This window comes from Callithrix jacchus, chromosome 2, assembly GCF_049354715.1.
Source record: "Callithrix jacchus isolate 240 chromosome 2, calJac240_pri, whole genome shotgun sequence".
In the NCBI taxonomy this organism is placed as follows: Eukaryota; Metazoa; Chordata; class Mammalia; order Primates; family Cebidae; genus Callithrix; species Callithrix jacchus.
Window position 1 is genome coordinate 44,394,351 of NC_133503.1, and position 11,180 is coordinate 44,405,530.

Genomic DNA, 11,180 nt, shown 5'->3' on the forward strand with positions numbered 1-11,180 from the left:
TGGGGCTACATTGTGATGAGTCTTGAATGCCAGATCAAGAATTTCAGCATTTATTTTAATGGGGAGCCACTGGGGATTCTGGAGCATAATAGTCACAAGATCATCACCATATTTTACAGAAATTACTCTGGAGGTAATGCAGGATGAGCCTGGTAATGGTACCTATGTATGCTTCTCCCTACAGAGGCACCCCTTCTTGTCTTCTCAGTCTGTGGAGTGTTGGTGGGCCTCATACCCCCACTCTCTCCCTCTCCTCCAGGGATGATCAGATGATTCAACTGGCCAAGGGGAGCATTTCATTCCTCTGCATCACAGGGATTGGTTTAGGGATGGGCACCTGACTTGAGCCAGGCCAATGAGATGGTATCCTAGGACTTTAGGGGAAAGTATTAGAAAACGGGCTGCTTTTCTTCCCCGACTGGCATTGCTAATCCGGTAGCATGTATGTCTGAAGTTGGTGGGGACAATGAAAACCTGCCTGAGAATGAAGCTAACAGGGAAGAAATCAGAGACATCAGAGAAAGGGAGTCTGTGACTGATGGGTTCATTTGAGTTCCTGGAGAGAGCTGCCTTGAAAGTAACATTCCCCTGAATTTCCAACAGCATTGGAAGTGATCCGATCACATTCCTTTCTGGCTTGAATTGGTTTTCTGTCGTTTTGTCACAGAATGATTCCTGACTAGATAGAGTTGAACACTCTAACAGTCATTAATCCCTTGACAGTCATTCACTTGCCTAATAAATATGTTTCGGTGTTTGCCAGCTGCCAGGTACTCTTCTAGGCACTGGAAATAGAGTGAAAAAAATAGACAAAAATTCCTTCCTTCATGGAGTCTACGTTTTAGTGGGAGTCATGGGGGGAAAACAATAAACCTAATCAGTGAGTTAAATATATAGTATGTGAGATAGTGATCCATGGTCTGGGAAATGAAACAGGGGAGGGAACTGGGAGCATGGGCTGGAAGCAAGTTTGCAATTTTATATAGAGTTATTATGGGAGGCTTGGCTGAGAAGGGACTTGAAATCGGTGAGAGGGTCAGCCTTGTGGAGCAGAAAAGCTTTCCAGCAAAGGGAACTTACGTTCCCAAGGCAAGACCATGCCTGGAAGGTCCTCAGAGCAGCAAGGAGGCCAGGGTGTCTAAGGCATAGAGGACAAGGGGGCACATCAGATGAGATTAGAGTGAAGAATTCACATTTCATACTAAGAGACAGAAGCTGTTGGAGAGGTTTGAGCAGAGAAGGGGCATGTACTGACACAGATTTGAAGTGATCACTCCAGCCGGGCACAGTGGCTCACACCTGTAATCCCAGCATTTTGGGAGGCCGAGGTGGGAGGATCCTTTGAGGTCAGGAGTTTGAGACCAGCCTGGCCAACATGGTGAAACCCCATCTCTACTAAAAATACAACAATTAGCCAGGTGTGGTGGGCACCTGTAATCCCAGCTACCTGGGAGGCTGAGGCAGGAGAATCACTGGAACCCAGGAGGTGGAGGTTGCAGTGAGCTGAGATCACGCCACTGCACTCCAACCTGAACAACTCCCTCTCACTAATAATTAATTAAGACAATGATTGCTCTGGCTGCCACATTGAATATAAATAAGGGAGACCACAGAAACCAGGAGAGAGGGTGGTGGCTTGGCCTGCAGTGGGAGAGATGGTCAGCCTCTGGATCTATTTTGAAAGTAAAGGTCAAGAGGAGTTGCTGGTGAATCTGACATGGGGTCCTGGAAGAGAAAGAGAAGTGTTGGGGAAGAAGAATCGATATTGGGGATAGAGTGGTGGAGGAGCCAGGTATTTTTTACTTGAGCAACATTTTTGCTTGAGTGCTTCAAAGGACAGTTGTTATTAGCAGTTGTGAGGAAGATAGAGAGAAGCAAATTTAAGGATGAAGTTCCGGTGTCTGTTTTTATCGTGTTAGATTTGCAGTGTCCGCTAGAGTTCTAAGTGGAGACATGGAGTAGGTGATTGAATATCAGAGTCTTATATTAAAAGAAAGGGTCTGGACTGGAGCTGTAAGTCTGCACCAACATCAGAGAAAGATCAGAGGAAGCTCCAGCCTTGTCAGTTTTACAAAGAAGATGCTCTAGCTGTTTTACCTCCCTGCTGTCTGTCACGTTTCTTCATCCTATTTGCAACTGTGATTGCCTTGCAAGACAATGAAATGAGATGTACTTTCTTCCAAACTCAGAAGCTGATTCTAAATTCCAACAATCCTAACCAAAGGGACTACTTTTAAAAAACAGTTTTCAAGTTTAAAGTTCAGTTCTAGGAATCCAAGAGAATAGGAATGACCATGTACGAGAAAATAAAAGCAAACTCCCCAGGAACAAAGAGTCCTACCTACGAAGTCTCAAGGAAACCTGGAAATTCCTAGGATGTACACAAGGAAGAGCAAAGCAGGCACAGAAAGTGATGCTGAGGCTGACAGGTGGCAGAGGAGGTGTCGATTCAGAATCCTGGTGGGTTTCATCAGCTGATGAATACTGAAAGGCTCTGACAATGTTTTTTGGCTTAAAATAGGAACTATGAATATGGAGGGATCTTTTAAATGTTAATAGAAGCAGTATTAAGGAAGAAAATTGGACCTATTGTTTTGCAAACAGCTGGAGCTACTGAAGCAAATTCAGTGTGTATTTCTGAGGATTCCTTTCAAAATATGATCAGTTATAATAAGCAAAAACTCCAGGGATGCTCACTGCAGGGAAAAGACCTGGGGATTTGGAATTAGAAGATCTGGCTTCCAGCTCCAGTTCTTTGGCAATCATTGACTTCTCAATGTCACATACTAAAATGCAGATTCCAAGATTACTCAAGGCTGCTGGGAGGTAGAAGAAAGGCAATGTATGTAGTAATAATAGAGCTAAAAGCATTGAGGGCTACCACTGCAGGCACTGGGCTAGGTACCTTATGGGAACCAAACTAAGACGTCTACATCTGGAAGATGTGGGTTAAGGTTGAGGACTTTGGAAGAAGGGTATCTGGGTACAAATCCCATGTCTGCCACTCATTTGCTGCGTGAGCTTAAGCAAACTGTTCGTCCTCTCTGTGCTCAATCACCTCATTCACACAATGGAGTATATAATACTTTTCGTCTTATTAATGAGTTTATCAAAAAATTAAATGAGCTATTATATGTGAAGCACTTAACATGCTACCCAGTGCATAATATGCATTCAACAATTGTTAGCATTTATTGCCATATATGTAATTCATAACAGGTTGTGAGGCGTGCAGTCATTACTACTGCCATATTATAGCTGTCAAAGTAGAACGATCAAATAACTTGTCCCAGGCATTTAGCTGGTAAATAATAAACATCACTAGTAAATAGTAAGGAATGTAGAAGTGGTAATTCCTTATGTCTTTGTATTTAGAGGGATTGGTCAATCTTTCCATTTTTCCCTAATATTGAGCTCATTCCAGGCTTTTCTCATTCTGTCTTTCAGCTGAAATGCTATTAACTTCTTTCTGCAGCTGCCTCCATCTAAGTATCCAGTTATCACTCACATGTCACAATTTCAGAGAAGACTTCATTGACCATCAACCTAAAGCCGTCTCTATTGCCCTCCTTCACATAACTACCTGTAATGTTACCATTTTATATTCTTTACAGAAGGTATCCATTAGCTCGCTTGTTTGGTCGTGGTCTGTCTCCTCCCACCAGAACGTAAATCATGGACTTTGTCTGGCTTCTTTGCCAACGCCTAGAATAGTGCCTGCCACATAGTAGATGCTCAATAATTGAATGATTGCTGACTAATAACAATTCTCTCACCACCTATCTGAGCCTTTTGACCATGACCTCATTTCACTTCTCTTATAAATCCTTTTTAATCAATTAGTCTTTCTGCATATTCATCAGAAAACAACGAAAAAGTTGGAATAAATATTCCTGCTCTCTTGATTTATATATTCCCCTCCAACCCCACCCCTTGCCCCTCACTTCCCAATTCCTCTCTCCTGCACATTTACAAGCCTAACAGGACAGTACAATCAGACATGATTTTCTCCTCTCCTGAAGGCTGGTGCTAAATTGTGAGGCTTAACGAGATGCCCATTGCTCTTACTCATTGGAACTGTCACGCTGTGGCTGAACCAATATTGGGAGTCATATTGTACATAAGAAGTTCATTTTGTTCCCACGCTATTGTACCTGCAAGCAGAGTCTCTGTCACGTTTGTTTTAATAACAGGGTTCCAGAGGGAAAATGCCAACTGAATTTATTACTAAAATAAATCGAAACTACAGGAGTAGGCTGAAGTGGAAGAGATTTCGAAGAAACTTTAACTTCTGAAACTTGGGTCCAGTTAAACTGACAACCTCTGAAACACATGCCACCTCACATTGGAAGATAAGAGTCTCTTGGCCAGAAAGAGACCACAGTTTGACCCTCCCCATTAACTGATGTTAATGTTGCCCAGAGATTTTCTTTTTCCCTCTTTCCAATAATTTCCCCACTGTTCATAAAAATAATGATAATATTAATAGTGATATAATTATATACCAACTGTTATACTTTGAAAATTACTTGTAATTATATTATATAAGTATATACTTATAATCATATAAAACTACTTCTACTTTGTATATACGTTTATAGTACATATGATTACATACTACCCACTATTTCAAAGTCTGAGATACAGTAATGACACATAGCTGTACCTCCTATCTGCACTCTAATGGAGAAGACAACACAAAAGATATAAATCAATTAGTTACAAATTGTGGTAAGTGATATGAAGAAAACTCATACAGGGTTGAGACTGAAGGAGAAAACATACTTTAGATGAAGCAGATAAGATTTCAGCTAAAAATCAAAGGGCAGATAAGAAGGGGAACTATGTGAAGAAAGGTGTGTGTGTGTGTGTGTGTGTGTGTGTGTTTCCTTACTCTGTGGATGAGAAAGCCAAGGCCCTGAAAAGGAAGGCCAGTGTGACCTGAAGAAAGTGACGAGCCACTCCCTGGGGGCAGCTTGGACAAGAAGAGATGAACCCAGAGACAGAAGCAGGGCCAGTTCATGGGGGTCTGGTACAGGTTTTGGATTCAATTCACAATGCAATGGAAAGCCATTGAAAGGTTTTAAGGAGGATATGGAAACGCTCTGATTCACATGTTTAAACAGTAACCCTGGCCAAATGGACTGTGGAATGCATAGATTATTAGCATTTATTCTTTTTTAACAACATTTTATTTCAGAATAATTTTAGATTTACAGAAAACTCACAAAAGTGCTACTTTTGTCAGTTAGAGACTTCCCATGCACTTCACCCAATTTCTGCCATTGTTAACATCTGCATGGTACATTCATCATAACTGAAACATTAATGTGAGTAGATTACTGGTGACTACAAGACAAACTCTGAACTTCACCAGTTTTTCTACTAATATCCTTTTTTTGTTCCAAGATCCAGCTCAGGATAGAACATTGCATTTAGACTTATGGTCTTCTGAATAGTCTTTCTATACTTGAGGAAAGGCCTGCATCATCATCTTTCTTGTAACTAAAAGTCCTGATAGACAAGAGGAAAAGAGTGGGCTCAGGAAGGATATTGCTAGAGTCAGCCAGGCAAGAGATGAGGGGGACCCACTCAAAAAAATGGGGTGGGATGCCAATTTAGTTTATACAGTAACATCAATTACTATAAAATAAAGGTACTTTTAATACCCCAAATTAGAAAGAACAGCCTCAGAATAGAAGTCTCTTATGCTGAATAAATTTAGCTTTATGAAAAACTTAATACATTACCTGAAATTTTCTCATTTGTCTGAAAAGAATGAAAATTTATATAAACTTATATTGGGCCAGCCCACAGAATGTTTTCTGGGATAGTAATATTCTTTATTTAATTTTAAAAATTGTTTTTTTAATAAATAGAGACACAGTTTCTTCATGTTGCTCAGGCTGGTCTCATACTCCTGGGCTCGAGTGATCCACCTGCCCACTGGGATTACAGGCAGGCATGGGATCATGCCCAGCTGGGGACAATAATCTTAAAAAAAAAAAGTGAATTCACAGAATTATAACTGCTTAATCAGCAAATATTGACTCATCACCTTCTATGTGTCAGGTGCTACAAAACACACTCAAGAGTTTTGATGTTAGAATCATGCTCTGGACCAAGGAAAATCAAATATCTAATTGCAGAGGAGATTTGTTACAAAGCTGGTGGAGCTGGTGAGTAAAGACAACTGAACATTTCTGTGTTGTCTGTTAAGATGAGTGCAGCAACTGAGGAGTGCTGCACAGATCATCCCTGGGATGGGGTGGCTGGCCACTCAAGCCTCCTGTCCAAGTTTGGGCTTCTAGCATGATTTAGTCATAGGAAACCAAGTTTTAGGGCAACTTCAGTTGTGTCTACACCTTAACAAGCAGCTGTTTTTATTGTAGTATCGCCTTCCTACTTTTTCCTGATCATTTCATTTGGACTAAGTTGGGATACCCAAGTAGGAAATTTTAGGGCAAATGATAAAAATCTTGATTCTCAAGAAGATTAAAAAATAACAAATCTGGCCAGGCACAGTGGCTCACACTTGTAATCCCAGCACTTTGGGATACCGAGGTGGGTAGATCACCTGAGGTCAGGAGTTTGAGACCAGCCTGGCCAACATGGTGAAACCCTCTCTCTACTAAAAATACAAAAATCAGCCAGGTGTGGTGGTGCGTGCCTGTAATCTCAGCTACTCAGGAGGCTGAGACAGGAGAGTCAGTTGAACCCTAGAGGTAGAGGTTGCAGTGAGCCGAGATCGCACCATTGCACTCCAGCCTGGGTGACAGAGCGAGACTCCATCTCAAAAAAAAAAAAAAAAATCTGAATGGGATTCTACAATAAGCACAGCAGATAAAGACGGGCAGTTCTTGCACTGCCTCCTCCCCAGCAACAGACTGGTCAAGAGAAAAAGACCACAGCAACCGAGTGACACTGGGGTTACCAGATTATGTCCTTGGGCATCTGTGAGGGACTGCCAGAGGCAAAGTCAGGCCACCAGCCAACTGGAGCTTTTTACTTCCTTTTCCTAATGCCTTAGTCTTAGGAGCAGACGTTACTTTTAAAGAGTAGCATTGGGACTTGCATTCAGATCACCAGAGGTTCGTGATAAGAATGAAAAGTCCTGGATCTCTCTTCTAGGCAACCTAAATTGGAATTTACAACATCTGTTTTTTAAATAAGCCCCTTAAGTGACCTTAACCTACCTGAAACCTTGAGGGCCACTGTCCCACAGGCTCCCCACCCATCTATGGATGGCTGCGGTGAAACTGAAACATGGGAAGCATGAAAATGATCTGGGAGGAGGTTCTACAGAGGTGGAGGATGGAGCAGGTGCAGGGGCCCATGTCCTCTTAGGCCATTCCTGTGCACTCATTACAGGTAGAGAATGGTCATTTTTGGGTCATGTTAATCAGTCTGTGGATGTTTTGCAAACCTTTCTAGTTATTGTTCCTATTTGGCCTGACATTTCCTGAGGCTACTGTCCACCTTGATTCTGTAGGGCCCTTTGGGCTGAGAACTTCAAAAGCCAGAGATTACTCTCAACACTCTCTAATTTTCATGTGATAGATTCCAGAACAACCTCAAGCCAGTGAATCTTGCTGGTTAAAAAGGTAGGCTCTGGCTGGGTGCAGTGGCTCACACCTGTAATCCTAACACTTTGGGAGGCCGAGGTGGGTGGATCACTTGAGGTCAGAAGTTCAAGACCAGCCTGGCCAATATGGTAAAACCCTGTCTCTACTAAAAATACAAAAATTACCTGGAAATCACTTGTACCCAAGAGGCAGAGGTTGCAGTGAGCCCAGATCATGCCACTGCACTCCAGCCTGGGCAACGGAATGTCTCAAAAAAAAAAAAAAAAAAGAAGGTAGGCTCTAGAATCTAGACACTAGAAGGCTGTGTGTCTTTGGACATTTCCTTGTGCCTCAGTTTTCTCATCTGCAGAGTGGGTTCACCTTTAAGACTCACCTCATGGGTAGCAAATGAGATAACCTGCTCAGAGCTTATATCACAGGCCTGGAACAGAATTAATGCATGTTAAATATTAGCTCAAATGTTAAACTGGTCAGCAAAGCAGGGTACCCAGGCACACCCAAGTGACACAGAGTCACCAGACAAGGAAGGAAGGAAAGAAAGACAAGCTTATTAATGGGGAAGCAGATGATGTTCTGCAGAGAATTCTAGGAGCTGTGCATGGTTGTGTGGGAGGCAAGGAGGCAGAGGAAATGGGGGCACTGCTCAGAGCCCCTGCTTCTGCTGGGGCGGGAGTCATGCGTGACGAGAAAGAAAAAGAAAAGAAGGGAAGTGACAAACTGACTGTGCATGTGTCTGTCATCGTGGATGAGCAATAGAGATGATAAGAATCCTCAAGACAAGGCTGCATCATTAGATGAGGAATTAAAAAGCTTATTATTAGGAGAAATTGATGCTCTGTGGAACCAGAGCTTTTAGAACAAAGAGCATCAGACTAACATTTTTCCAGGCTGGGGAAGTGGTGTTTTATTCATGATCAGTTGCAGGCATTAGAGTCTGTGGCTTTCTTTTGTTTTATTGTTCTGTTGCCCCATTTTCTCCACCAGGCCCTAGGCTGAACCCTGAAAGGAGTCTATGAAAAAGTTCTTGATGGAAAGCATTGGGAAGGGGTAGGACGCCCTGTCACAGAGGGCAGTTTGTATTTTGAAGAGCTTCATTTGAACTGCCTAGAAATACTTCAGAAACAGATCTATATAATCTCATCATAAATCCAACCTTCTACTTTTTAAAGGGGGCAACTTAGGACATGGAGAGGGGTATAGGCATAGCTATCAGGTCTGGATTCAAAAAAGGTTCAAATTAAGGTGACTTCCTATATTACCTTGAGGAAACCACTGAACCCCTCAAAACCTTAGTCTCCCAATCTGTAAAATAAAGTTGAGATCATGCCCAACCTTAGAGGGTTATTGTGAGAAAGGGGACAAGCATGAATGCTGGTCTAGAGCAAGCCCTCAGGGAACAGGCATTGTCATCACCTTTTTTGTCATTGTCATTGTTGTCACAGGGCTAAGAGGTTATAGGAGCAAGCTTGAAAACCAACTTAAAATCAAGAAGTTTCCTGACTTAAAATCACAGCCATTCAGAAAACATACAAATACAAATCATGCATTTTGCCCTAATAACAATTGGAGCCATTGTCAGATTTATTTCCTAAGTATCTTTTTTTGAAAAGCAGTTATTTCCAGGGTGGGAAACCTCCAGAATACACATCTCCTTTTAAGACACAAAACAGTATTATGTGAAGATGGACACGTTCTCCACAGGATTTGCCTGTTACTCCCACTTACCCCCAGAGATCAATTCGCAAGTCTTCTTCCTTCCCCAAAGTGGATCCTTCCCCAAGGCACACATGACTCAGAAAGGATAGCAATTCTTGTCCTTCTTTCTCAGATTTTCCTGTGTTTTAGACCCAAATATTTCTGGTCTCCCCAGAGTTGGGGATCAGTGTAAGGACATTTCAGAAAGAGAAGAGGTGTGAGAATGAGAGTAAGTATATGCAGAATATAGACAAGGACCCTGATCCAAAAAAAGAAAATGCACACTCCCACTCACTGAATCATTCTGTAAACACCATCAGAATGTCTGCTGAGTGCCAGGTCCTGTGCTCAGGGCTGAACAACAATGAGAAGAGAGTGCAGACCTTCATCTAGAAGTTCACAACCTGGAAGACAGTGAGGAATGACCACAGGGGTGTGGAGCAGGGAGCGGCACATACCATCTGTTCAGGATTGTCGCAGTGGTACCTTCTGATGAGATTATTAGGCTCATGTCTTGTGGACCAGCCTCAAGAGTAGGTGGTGAATACCCAGGAATAACCCCACCCCTCACCTGTTTCCATGATCTTTTTTTTTTTTTTTTGAGATGGAGTCTTACTCTGTCACCAGGCTGGAGTGCAGTGGCGCAACCTCAGCTCACTGCAACCTCCGCTTCCTGGTTTTAAGTGATGCTCCTCCCTCAGCCTCCTGAGTAGCTGGGAATACAGGTATATGCCACCATGCCCAGCTAATTTTTGTACTTTTAGTAAAGATGGGGTTTCACCATGTTGGCCAGGATGGTCTCGATCTCCTGACCTCACGATCTACTGCCTCGGCCTGCCAAAGTGCTGGGATTATAACGTGAGCCACTGCACCCAGCCAGCTGAACTCTTATTAGTCTTCATTATTTCAGAATAAGTTCTCGTGGTTGCCACTTTTCAGTTGAATACTGGTATCCCTAGGAGACCTCATTATGAGCTGCAACAAACCCCCTTTCCCTAACTCTCTTAACAGAACTTTACAACCTACAAAACATTTTCATGTTTCTGATCTTGTGGTAGGGCAGGCAATTTTGTCCCCACTTTACAGATGAGGCAGCTAAATAATTAGCCTGTGGCCTCACAGCTCAAAGGCGAAATAGCTGGGAGGTGAATGGGATCTTTTGACAAGCAAAGCCAGCCAAAGATTATGGCTATCCCCTAGCGCCTTAGTCATAAGTTACTCTTTCCTCTCAAAAGTGAACATTTTGTAGTTCCATGGAAGGAAGAACTGAGAGTTCTCATGTCCTTCAATACTCACAGCAGAGACTGCCCAGTCTTATGGGCACAGGGAAAGGTCAAAGTGTCCAAAAAAAGCTGGTAATTAGGACTGGTTCCTGGGTGCTTCCCATATGCCCAGCACTCTGCTGGAAGCAGGCTTCAGCTATGTCACCTGAATGTCCCTGACCTTACCTGCTCCTACCTGTGTAACTACAAGTCCCTCCCACCCCATTACTTAGGAATTTCCCCCTATCTAGAGGAAGAAGCTCAGGAACAAGTCCCCTCATGTTCTCTGTTAATATTTACTGCCTACCCATAATTCCCTATGGGAACTACCTTGGCATCTCTGTGATACTGGCCTGGAAAAGCCAGATAGACTCGGTTCCCTTCCATGCTCAGTGCATGCGTAGTGCCATGTGTGAGGTGTGTGAGCCTCTGAACTACTAAGTTTCCCGCATCGCCTGGAGAGAACAGAGCCTCCAGTTTATGGTTCTCACCCTTGCTTCACGAGGACTGAGCATCATCTGCTCTTGGGGTCAGGAGGGGGCAGACTCCTCATTAGAGCTTGCACTGTCCCTGTCTCCTCATTTCCTTCCCCAGATCCCACACCAAAGGTTTCTTTCTTCTCCCTCACTCCAAAGCC